Raw genomic sequence first — 10,636 nt, 5'->3', positions numbered from 1 at the left:
TGCTCTAAAGGGGGTTCTATGAGGCCCCTTCTCTAAAGTGGATCTATGGGGACCTTGGCCTGCTCTAAGGGGGGATCTTTGGCATAAATCCCCCTTTCGAGCAGGGTCCCCATAGACCCCCCCTTTAGAACAGGCCAGGCCAGGGTCCCACTCCCATTATAGATCCCCTGAGAAGGGCAGGCCCCTCCCCCATAGAATCCTCTTAATGAGTCACTTGACTTTAATACAGTTCTTATTACTTTTCCTACCTTAGGCTGCCACTGTCCCGAGTTCTCCAGCATCTCCAGTCCATTCCTCAGTCCAAACTCCAGTTCCTCCCTGCTTTAAGAAGAATATATTCTGAACACCTAGTGTTCTCCCGCGCTGGGCGGCCGCACTGCACACAGTGCACAGAGAGACTCCCACAGACAGTCCCTCCCTCCCCCAGCCAGGGCTCAGATAGAGAGATCACTCCGCAGCCGCTCAGGCAGCAGGTGTCCCTCGCCACCACCAATCCACTTGTGGGCGGCGCCGGACAGAGATAGAGCCAAGCCGAGGGAGACCAGAGGCGGTGAGGCCCCGCCCCCGAGCCATCGCATCGGGTCGAGGATTGGACTTGTGACTCCTGACGTGAGTCTCCAAAAGTGGCGGTGCGGCGGACACAGCAAGGACCGCTCACGGACACCAGTGTCCGTGAGCGGACACCTTGCCGACCCCTGAAAGTAAGTGACTGACCAGTCGTTGTCTTGGGGCCCCAGGCCAGCTCGGGGCCCCAAGCAATTGCTTGGTTTGCCTGCCTTGTTCCGACAGGCCTGCTTGGCAGCATACATATGGTAAATAGCTTGCTCTCAGGGGGGGTTGCTGCAAAAATGTATATAATTGAGATTTCAAAACTGAAAACTGTAATGTTTTTCTCCCTTGAAATCTTGGGATGTTAGCAAGGTTAAGTTCTATACGGTAGTAGCTTAGCAGAGACTTCTGGTGGTGGTGCTGCCTGTTTAAAAGCAGCCACCTTAATGGCCCCTGTGCTATATATATATATATATACAGTGCCTTGCGAAAGTATTCGGCCCCCTTGAACTTTGCGACCTTTTGCCACATTTCGATCCGGAAGTGGTTAAGTAGTCTTCTGGATTCTTTTTTTGCACTACAGCATAATTAGTCATTATGCTGCGATGATTGGGAGGAGAATGAAAGAGATTTAGTAGTTTAGCAAAAGACCACTAGAGAGAGCGGACACCTAGTCCTGCAACTTCATTCCAGAAAAAAAGTAATCTACACCACATTCCATAATAAGAACCTTGGGAGCTGAGTGCATTTCTGGGGGATCAATAGATATTTTCTGTATGTTAGGGTCTTTAAAGGGATAAAACTCAAGAAATGTGCATATTTGGCAAAAAGACTACTAGGGAGGGCTGACACCAAGTGCTGCAACTTCATTCCAGAAAAAGTAATGTGGTGTCATTCCATAGTAAGAACCTTAGGAGCTGAGTGAATTTCTGGAGGATCAATAGATATTTTCTGTATTTGTAGGGTCTTTAAAGGGATAAAACTCAAGAAATGTGCACAATTAGCAAAAAGACCACTAGAGAGGGCTGACACCAAGTCCTGCATCTTCATTCCAGAAAAAGTAATGTGGTGTCATTCCATAATAAGAACCTTAGGAGCTGGATGCCTTTCTGGAGGATCAGTATATATTTTCTGTATTTGTAGGGTCTTTTAAACTAAAAAAATGTGCATGTTTGGCAAAAATGCAGCACGTATATATATATATATATATATATATATATATACACGCACACATACAGCTGCAAGATCTGATCATCATCTAAGTCACAACAATAGACAATCACAGTCTGCTTAAACTAATAACACACAAAGAATGAAATGTTGCCATGTTTTTATTGAACACACCATGTAAACATTCACAGTGCAGGCGGGAAAAACGATGTGAACCCCTAGACTAATGACATCTCCAAGAGCTAATTGGAGTGAGATGTCAGCCAACTGGAGTCCAATCAATGAGATGAGATTGGAGGTGTTGGTTACAGCTGCCCTGCCCTATAAAAACACACACCAGTTCTGGGTTTGCTTTTCACAAGAAGCATTGCTTGATGTGAATGATGCCTCGCACAAAAGAGCTCTCAGAAGAGCTACGATTGTTGACTTGCATAAAGCTGGAAAGGGTTATAAAAGTATCTCCAAAAGCCTTGCCGTTCATCAGTCCACGGTAAGACAAATTGTCTATAAATGGAGAAAGTTCAGAACTGCTGCTACTCTCCCTAGGAGTGGCCGTCCTGTAGGCTACATTCACACCTGAGCGTAGCGTTTTCGCGCGTTTTTTACCGCGATTTACAGGCGTTTTTACAGGCGTTTTTTGTGCAGGTGTTTTTAGATTGAATAGAGACCAATGGAAAACACCTGTAATCTGCCCAAAAAGAAGCTCATGTACTTTTTTGAGCGTTGGGCGTTTTGCTTACAGCGTCAAAACGCTCAGATGTGAACAGGGGCCATTGAAATGAATAGGATTTGTCTTGTTGGGCGTTTTGAGAGCTGATCCTAGAGCAGAAAAACTCCCCAAAAACGCCCCAAAACGCCTACATGTGAACGGAGCCATAAAGATGACTGCAAGAGCACAGCGCAGACTGCTCAATGAGGTGAAGAAGAATCCTAGAGTGTCAGCTAAAGACTTACAAAAGTCACTGGCAAATGCTAACATCCCTGTTAGCGAATCTACAATACGTAAAACACTAAACAAGAATGGATTTCATGGGAGGATACCACAGTGGAAGCCACTGCTGTCCAAACAAAACATTGCTACATGTTTACAGTTTGCACAAGAGCACCTGGATCTTCCACAGCAGTACTGGCAATTTTTTCTGTGGACAGATGAAACCAAAGTTGAGTTGTTTGGAAGAAACACACAACACTACGTGTGGTGAAAAAGAGGCACAGCACACCAACATCAAAACCTCATCCCAACTGTGAAGTATGGTGGTGGGGGCATCATGGTTTGGGGCTGCTTTGCTGCGTCAGGGCCTGGACGGATTGCTATCATCGAAGGAAAAATTAATTCCCAAATGTATCAAGACATTTTGCAGGAGAACTTAAGGCCATCTGTCTACCAGCTGAAGCTCAACAGAAGATGGGTGTTGCAACAGGACAATGACCCAAAGCATAGAAGTAAATCAACAACAGAATGGCTTAAACAGAAGAAAATACGGCTTCTGAAGTGGCCCAGTTAGAGTCCTGACCTCAACCCGATTGAGATGCTGTGGCATGACTTTAAGAAAGCGATTCACACCAGACATCCCAAGAATATTGCTAAACTGAAACAGTTCTGTAAAGAGGAATGGTCATGAATTACTCCTGACCGTTGTGCACGTCTGATCTGCAACTACAGGAAATGTTTGGTTGAAGTTATTGCTGCCAAAGGAGGTTCAACCAGTTATTAAATCCAAGGGTTCACATACTTTTTCCACCTGCACTGTGAATGTTTACATGGTGTGTTCAATAAAAACATGGCAACATTTCATTCTTTGTGTGTTATTAGTTGAGGCAGACTGTGATTGTCTATTGTTGTGACTTAGATGATGATCAGATCACATTTTATGACCAATTTGTGCAAAAATCCATATCATTCTAAAGGGATCACATACTTTTTCTTGCAGCTGTACATATCTTTTTATTTTTTACAAAAGTACATTTATCTTTTAGGTAAACCTGTCAGGAAATAAATAACTATAAAGCCTGCTATTGCAGACCTCCTAAAATACTTATTGCTTGCCTCTTATGGTAATCCACTGGCTTTAGTATTTTCAGTGACCTACAGCATGCACACAGATCAGGAAAGTCATGTGACCTGATCTGTATCATTGTCCTGGATTGGTAACCCATTGGGTGGAAGCAGGAGGATCAGCATGACAAGCAGGCAGCTAGCTTTTTTAGAAGGCAAGCTCATCAATGGCAGCCTCTATAAACATTTTTTTTTATGGCAGGTTCCTTTTAATCCTTAACTACCATAGCTTCACACACTTGGCTCTGTTTGACTAAAGATCATCTTCTTGCTCTAATTTCACTATGATTACACACACCAGTCCAAGTGAAACATGCCCAGCACACCTCTGGAAATCCCCAGTGTCACATGTGACAATGGCTTTATCAGAACTGACAGTTGTATAGAATGAGAGATAAAGTCTATGTTTACAATTTGCCATTAACTAGAAGTTGATCTTGCCTAAGAAAATGCACAGAAGACAATAGTCTATATTTGTATATTAAAGCAGCTTACCCACCTCAATATAAAATTCAGATACATTATGCAATGCTGATAATTACACGCTGCCAAACGTATTTGGAAAAAGACAGAGTATTATAATGAAAGAAGCTTAAAGCTGTTTATTATGTCTTTACTGAAAGGTCCCTTTCACATGGGCTTTCTGATCAGGTCCGCCTGTCAGTTTCTCAGGCGTACCTGATTGGATGCTCCATGCACCTCTATGGAGCAGCGGATGTCAGTGGTGACATCTCCGCTGACACCCGCTGCTATCCAATCCCATCCTTTCCATGAAATCTGGATGGATGGAAACCCTATGTTCCATGCTTCTGGAGGATCGGATGAAAACAGACAGGCGGTCCGTTTACATCATAGGTCAGTGTCTGCACACAGAGCGGAGACGGAAATGTCATTCGCCTGCTCAGCGGGGATCAGCGGATCGATCCCCGCTGAGCAAAACAGAGTCCGCCAGGGGGGAAAGCCTGTGTGAAAGGACCCAAAGAGTGTAACGAGGGTTACGTATGCCCTGCAAACTGCTACATAACTGCCTGTGCCTGTCTTGTGTGTTTTTTTTTTAATTATGCAATATTTATTGTAGATATTTAATTTATTTAAACCCCCCAAACCAAAAATGTAAGATACTTGCAGCTTACCAACCATTAGATGTAGTGGCTGAATTTCCCCCTCTGTTCTGGTGATCTGGCCAGTAACGCATCTCCTGTATCTTGCATATGATACTCATGTTTAGACATCTACTTTTTTAGACATTTTTTTGTATGTATTTGAGCATATTTAAGTGCATGTATGCGTATATGAGTTTGTGCATTTTCGCGCAAGTGAACGAAAACGTATTCTCACGTTCTTGTTCTGCACAATATGTTTATGGGCCATTTGCGCCGATGAGGCCTAAATTACTGACCAAATAAGCTGATTTTTCTATTTTTTTTTTAATTGAAGAATGCACAAAACGATTGTTCACGCGCCTGTGTGCATAGGCACATTACAATTATTGGGCTGTATTTTAGCTCAGTAAAAAAAAAAAAAAGCTGTACTGCGCTTTTGCAACCTTCAGTGTGCAAGGGGCCTTAGAATGGAGGAAGGAGCACAGGGGGCACTTTTGAATAGCAGGATTGTCAATCTGTAGGGAAGGGGGTGTTAGATGCATCAGAAAATTTAAATATACTAACAAATTGAAGCCAAACTCAAGGTAACACTTTATAAGCAGTTACAACAGCTTTTTAATTATTTTTGGGATAGAGGTTTACCTTGAATAAATGAAAGCTGATCATTGTAATTACCCCTGCTAGTGTTAAATGGTTTGTCTCTTTTCTGTAATTGATACATTCTTCTGGAGTGCTTGTTCTTTTTGAAAAACAGCAGACTTACTGGCTGAACCACCAGAAAACAGAAGAAAGAAAGCCTAAAAAAGAAAACAAATACAGCCATCACATCTAAGAAATGGTAAGCTGTAATATAATACATTTTTGCTTTGGGTTTAATACCGCTTCTAATTGATATAAATCCTGGAATAAAAACAAACTCGCTGTTGGAAACATATGGAAAGCACACCCAGTGGGTGAACATTCAAGGCAATTTCCACTTTTTTAAATTTGAGAAACACCCACTATATGTTTATGTGTTCCCATTCACACAGAATACCTAAATGATATATTTTTTTTAATAATTCTTCCTTTTCTGCCTATTTCTTTGGAGCAGATTTATACAACACTGCAAGCTGTTCTGTACAATTTCAAAGTGCAATTAGAGGGACTAACTGAGGTAATGCTCCTTGAGGGCAGGGACTGATGTGAACGTGCAATATATATGTAAAGTGCTATGAAAATTGTTGGCCCTATATAAATAACAATAATAAACAAAATAAATTAATAAAATGTGCCCTATTGTACAAAGTACAAGCCCCGCCTTGAGACAATTAACTCTTTTTTAGGACAGTGTTCAAATTGAGTTTACAACTGGTAATAAATATGAGGACAACTGTACTACTAGAACCACAGGAACATTTTTGTTCACCCTTTGTTTAGCCTCCTGCACCCCCTGGCCAGTAAACATGGCATTCCTGGGGATCAGCCACGTACCAGTAGGCTAGGCTTGTTTGGCTTATAGGAATGGGGACTGGTATAGGTGATGCTACACTAAGCTATATTGCATGACCACTTGTACAGAGGCAACCAATACAGTCTGGTATATAATCAGTCAATACATTGAAATAGTCTCACACGTGTGCCATGCCTATACTCAGAGGGAGTAGCAGAATGTGGTTCGGGGTGTAATTATAAGTATGTCTTTGTTGTGTGTGAATATTTTATAGAAGTGACAACCGTGTACAAAAGTAATTTGAATTTTCTTTCTGCATTTTTCAAAACTTGCGGCAAAAAATTTTATCTTCAGAAGACTCACCCTGCCTCCTAAAAAATATTGTGGGATGTTTAGTCTCCAATATATGTTAATTTTGTGGGTGTTTCTACTGCCATGGCACTCCAATGCCTCTAAAAATGTGATAGGCAGTCAGTAAATGAGATGTGTAGTTTATGCTCCGAGAAAGCCTGAAGGTACCCCTTTGATTTTGGGCTTCTCTATGAGGTTAGACTGGGAAAAAGTCTCACACATGGGATATCCCCATACTTGGGAGGAGCAGCAGAAAGTTTTTCCGGAATGTAATTGGAAATATGCCTATGATGTGTGCAAGAAATAACTTGTTAGAATGCTTTTTACTAAATGCCTTCAACTGTCTACTTTCCAAAAAGACATAATTTTGGGGGTATTTATACTGTCCTGGCATTCAAGGGCCTCAAATAAATGAGATAGGCAGTCAGAACCTCAGGACTAATCAGTTTTCAAATACTTATAGTTATAACATAGTTTGTGGACTCTATAACTTTCACACAGACATACACATTTGGATTTGGGATTGTAAGTAGAAGATTCTGTATGCCAAAACACCCCTTTTTGATTTATTTGGGGCAACTTCTTCATTGATCAGTTTCTAAGACAAGAGCACTTTATTAATCTCTGTTTTCTATTGTTGTAAGATAGGCACTCCAGCTTGAATTCACCACACCTTAGCTACTTCTTGGAAAAAAGCAATAATCATGCAAAAAAGGTAGAGTATTGTTGCCGCAATAGCAAACATTGGCAGCACATACTTTGTTTCATTGAAACCTAAACTGTTTTCCTATAAATTGTCAGCCTCTCATTAACTGTTAAACGTAATACATTTAGGCTGTAAGATTTACTACCTGTGGAAACTCCCAGTTGTCAGGACTCTGAACACGCAAAAAAAAATTCTTTACTATATAAAGTAAACTCTGTAACAAATAACATATATAAACTGTATAGATCCCAACCTTATAGAAAAAAATTACAATAGCCTTTCATTGTAATATAGTATGTACAGTGGCTATTGTTAGAATAATAATTAATAAATATTACTTTTAGACATAAAATTTTCTTTGAGTACAAGAATACTGGCCGGTTTGAACTTTGAGTGGGATTTAACCCACTTTTATGTGTAGTTCATGGAATTAGTGTTTACTGCACTTATGACATGTAACATTATTTATCTTTGACACTTTGCAGATAAGGCTCATATCCCGACATCATACATCTCGATGTCTTTGATATGGGTTTGTGATGTATATACTTCTATGGAGTTTAGCTGTATCTCTTTGCCGTTTTCTTTGTTTTTGTTTTGTTTTTTGCTTTTTATTTCTTTTACAGAGAATAGAAATGAGTGAGTGTCTCAAAGACAAGGAATAACGGAACACATGCATTAAATCACTGGGGCAGCACATCCGTAATTAATTGCAGATAATTTAATGACCATATGATTTGATGTCTATATATTTTGTCTATGTGTATGGTTTGGCCAAAGCATGCAAGTCATGTGAAACGCGTCACCTTTTTGTGCACTGCTGTAAGCCTTGTGCCATCTGTGCTTATTTTATTTTGTTTTCTCCTGAATAAACATTTTTGAATTTGCATTTTACAGGAGTTCAGCCAATTCCTCATCCATTCATCCATACCGGTTCTTATGGTTGACATGTGAACTCATATTAAGATAAATTAGCTGTTTAACCATCAACTTTTTGACCCTGTTATTTAGAATTTCTTCCAAAAAAATACTGTACTGAGGGTGCTCAGTAAGAAGGGTGCTGTGGCTGGTATCCCCTTTAAAATTGCTAGTTACACCAATATACTGGCTTTTTATGTATTGAATAAGGTACCCTTTTAGGATTAAATCATATATTTTAAATTATATATTTTGAAACTACAAAGTTTTAGGCAGAAAAGCCTTGCTAAAAGCCACAAAATCAATATAACATTATAAACCATACTATATAATACAGTAGCAGATTATATTGGTACACAGACATTAAATGTAACAAAGAAAATATGAAACTAAAAAGAGGAATTATAGGCAAAAATACATCATAAACATAAGGCTAGCAGATTAACAAGAACATTTCCCAATTGTTAATAAAACCTTAAAAACTCAAAACTATGCCTTTTGTTGCAACCCCGGGAGTGGGGGGCATTCTCTTTATCTCCCTTGTTTAGTATATGAAAGAATTTACCGTAGTCTTTGTAATGTGAAATGTAAAAATAAAGATTTAAAAAAAAAGGGGAAAAAAAAGCTTTAACCACTTGCCGACCGCCGCAAGTACATATACTGCGGTGGTCAGCCCCTCACAGGTAAAGTGACGTAGGGGTACGTCACTAGCCTGTGAGGCTCTGGGGAGCAAGCGCGCGCCGCCGGATGCGCGCTCCCGCTCGATCACGAACCCCCCGCGCATGTGCCCGGTGGACCCGATGTCCGCCGGGCACTCGCGATCGTCCGTTACACTGGGAGAAAGGCAGGTGGCTAATGTAAACAAAGCCGCCTGTCATTCTCCCCTGTGTAAGAATAGTGATCATACGGTTCTACTATGTAGGACCGTTGATCACTGTTCTTACACCTCAAGCCACAACCAATCACAGTTAGAATCACGCCCCTAGGGACACACTTAACCCCTCCATCTCAAAAAAAGTTAACCCCTTCACTGCCAGTGTCATTTTTACAGTAACAGTATATATGTATAGCACTGATTACTGTAGTAATGTCACTGGTAACCCCAAAAGTGTCAAAAATGTCAGTCAAGGGTCCGATCTGTCCGCCGCAATGTTGCAGTCCCGCAAAAAAAATCGCAGATCGCCGCCATTACGCGTTAAAAAAAAACAACAAAAATACAAAAATCTTTACCTTAGTTAGTAAACGCAATAACTTTTGCGCAAACCAATCAAAATACGCTTTTTGCGATTTTTTTTACCAAAAATATGTAGCAGAAAACAAATTGGCCTAAAATGTTAAAAAAATTTGATTTTTACATTTTTTTGGGGGGGAATTTCATATAAAAAAATGTGAAAAATATTGTTATTTTTGCAAAATTGACGCTCTTTTTTTGTTTATAGCGCATGATCAAAAAATCGCACAGGTGATCAAATACCACCAAAAGAAAGCTCTGTTTGTGGGAAAAAAAGGACGTCAAATTCGTTTAGGTACAGCGTCGCACAACCGCGCAATTGTCCGTTAAAGTCACGCAGTGCCGAAACGCAAAATAGGCCCTGGTCAGGAAGGGGGTAAAATCTTCCGGGGCTTAAGTGGTTAAAACCCAACTCTGGGCTCAGGGTTACCCCCCCTCCTTTTCACCCCAATCACAGGTCTCCTTGAACCATCTTCTTTTGTTGGTGGTGGGCAGATTCTCAATGCTGCAGAGAGCAGCTTCACATTACAATATTTCCTAACAAATTCTATAATTGTAATGTTTCCTTAATAAGTAAATTAGAATTATAAAATTCACATTTAAGACATTGTTTAATGTTCATAATGGGTACCTAAAAGGTACATTAAAACCAATATTAGCAAGCATAGCAGGAAAAGTTAAAATTTTAATTTTGTTCTCTGGAAAATGTGTTAACAACTAGCTTTTTAAAAGAAGACAGGATTTTTTACAAATCCAATAGTAAATCAAAGACCCACGTTTGTTCCTTTGGCTTTTTCTAAGATACAAAAGAATGATGAAGACATTGAAATTACTGTGTTTGAAAAGATGGATTTTTTAATACAGACTTACCTGTAAAATCCATTTCTTGAAGTACATCACGGGACACAGAGCCATAAATCATAACATATTGGTTATATAAGCCACCTTTAGGTGAAGGACACTGGAAACCAATCAGAATTGATGCCCCTCTATATAACCCCTCCCACACAGGAAGTACCTCAGTTTTGTAGCAAGCAATAAAGACCCCATAAAAGAGGGGAGAGACCTCTGTGTCCTGTGATGTACTTCAGGAAATGGATTTTACAGGTAAGTCTATATT

Source organism: Pelophylax lessonae, assembly GCF_965119305.1.
Source record: "Pelophylax lessonae genome assembly, chromosome: 5".
NCBI lineage: Eukaryota > Metazoa > Chordata > Amphibia > Anura > Ranidae > Pelophylax > Pelophylax lessonae.
This window is presented reverse-complemented; position numbering follows the sequence as displayed.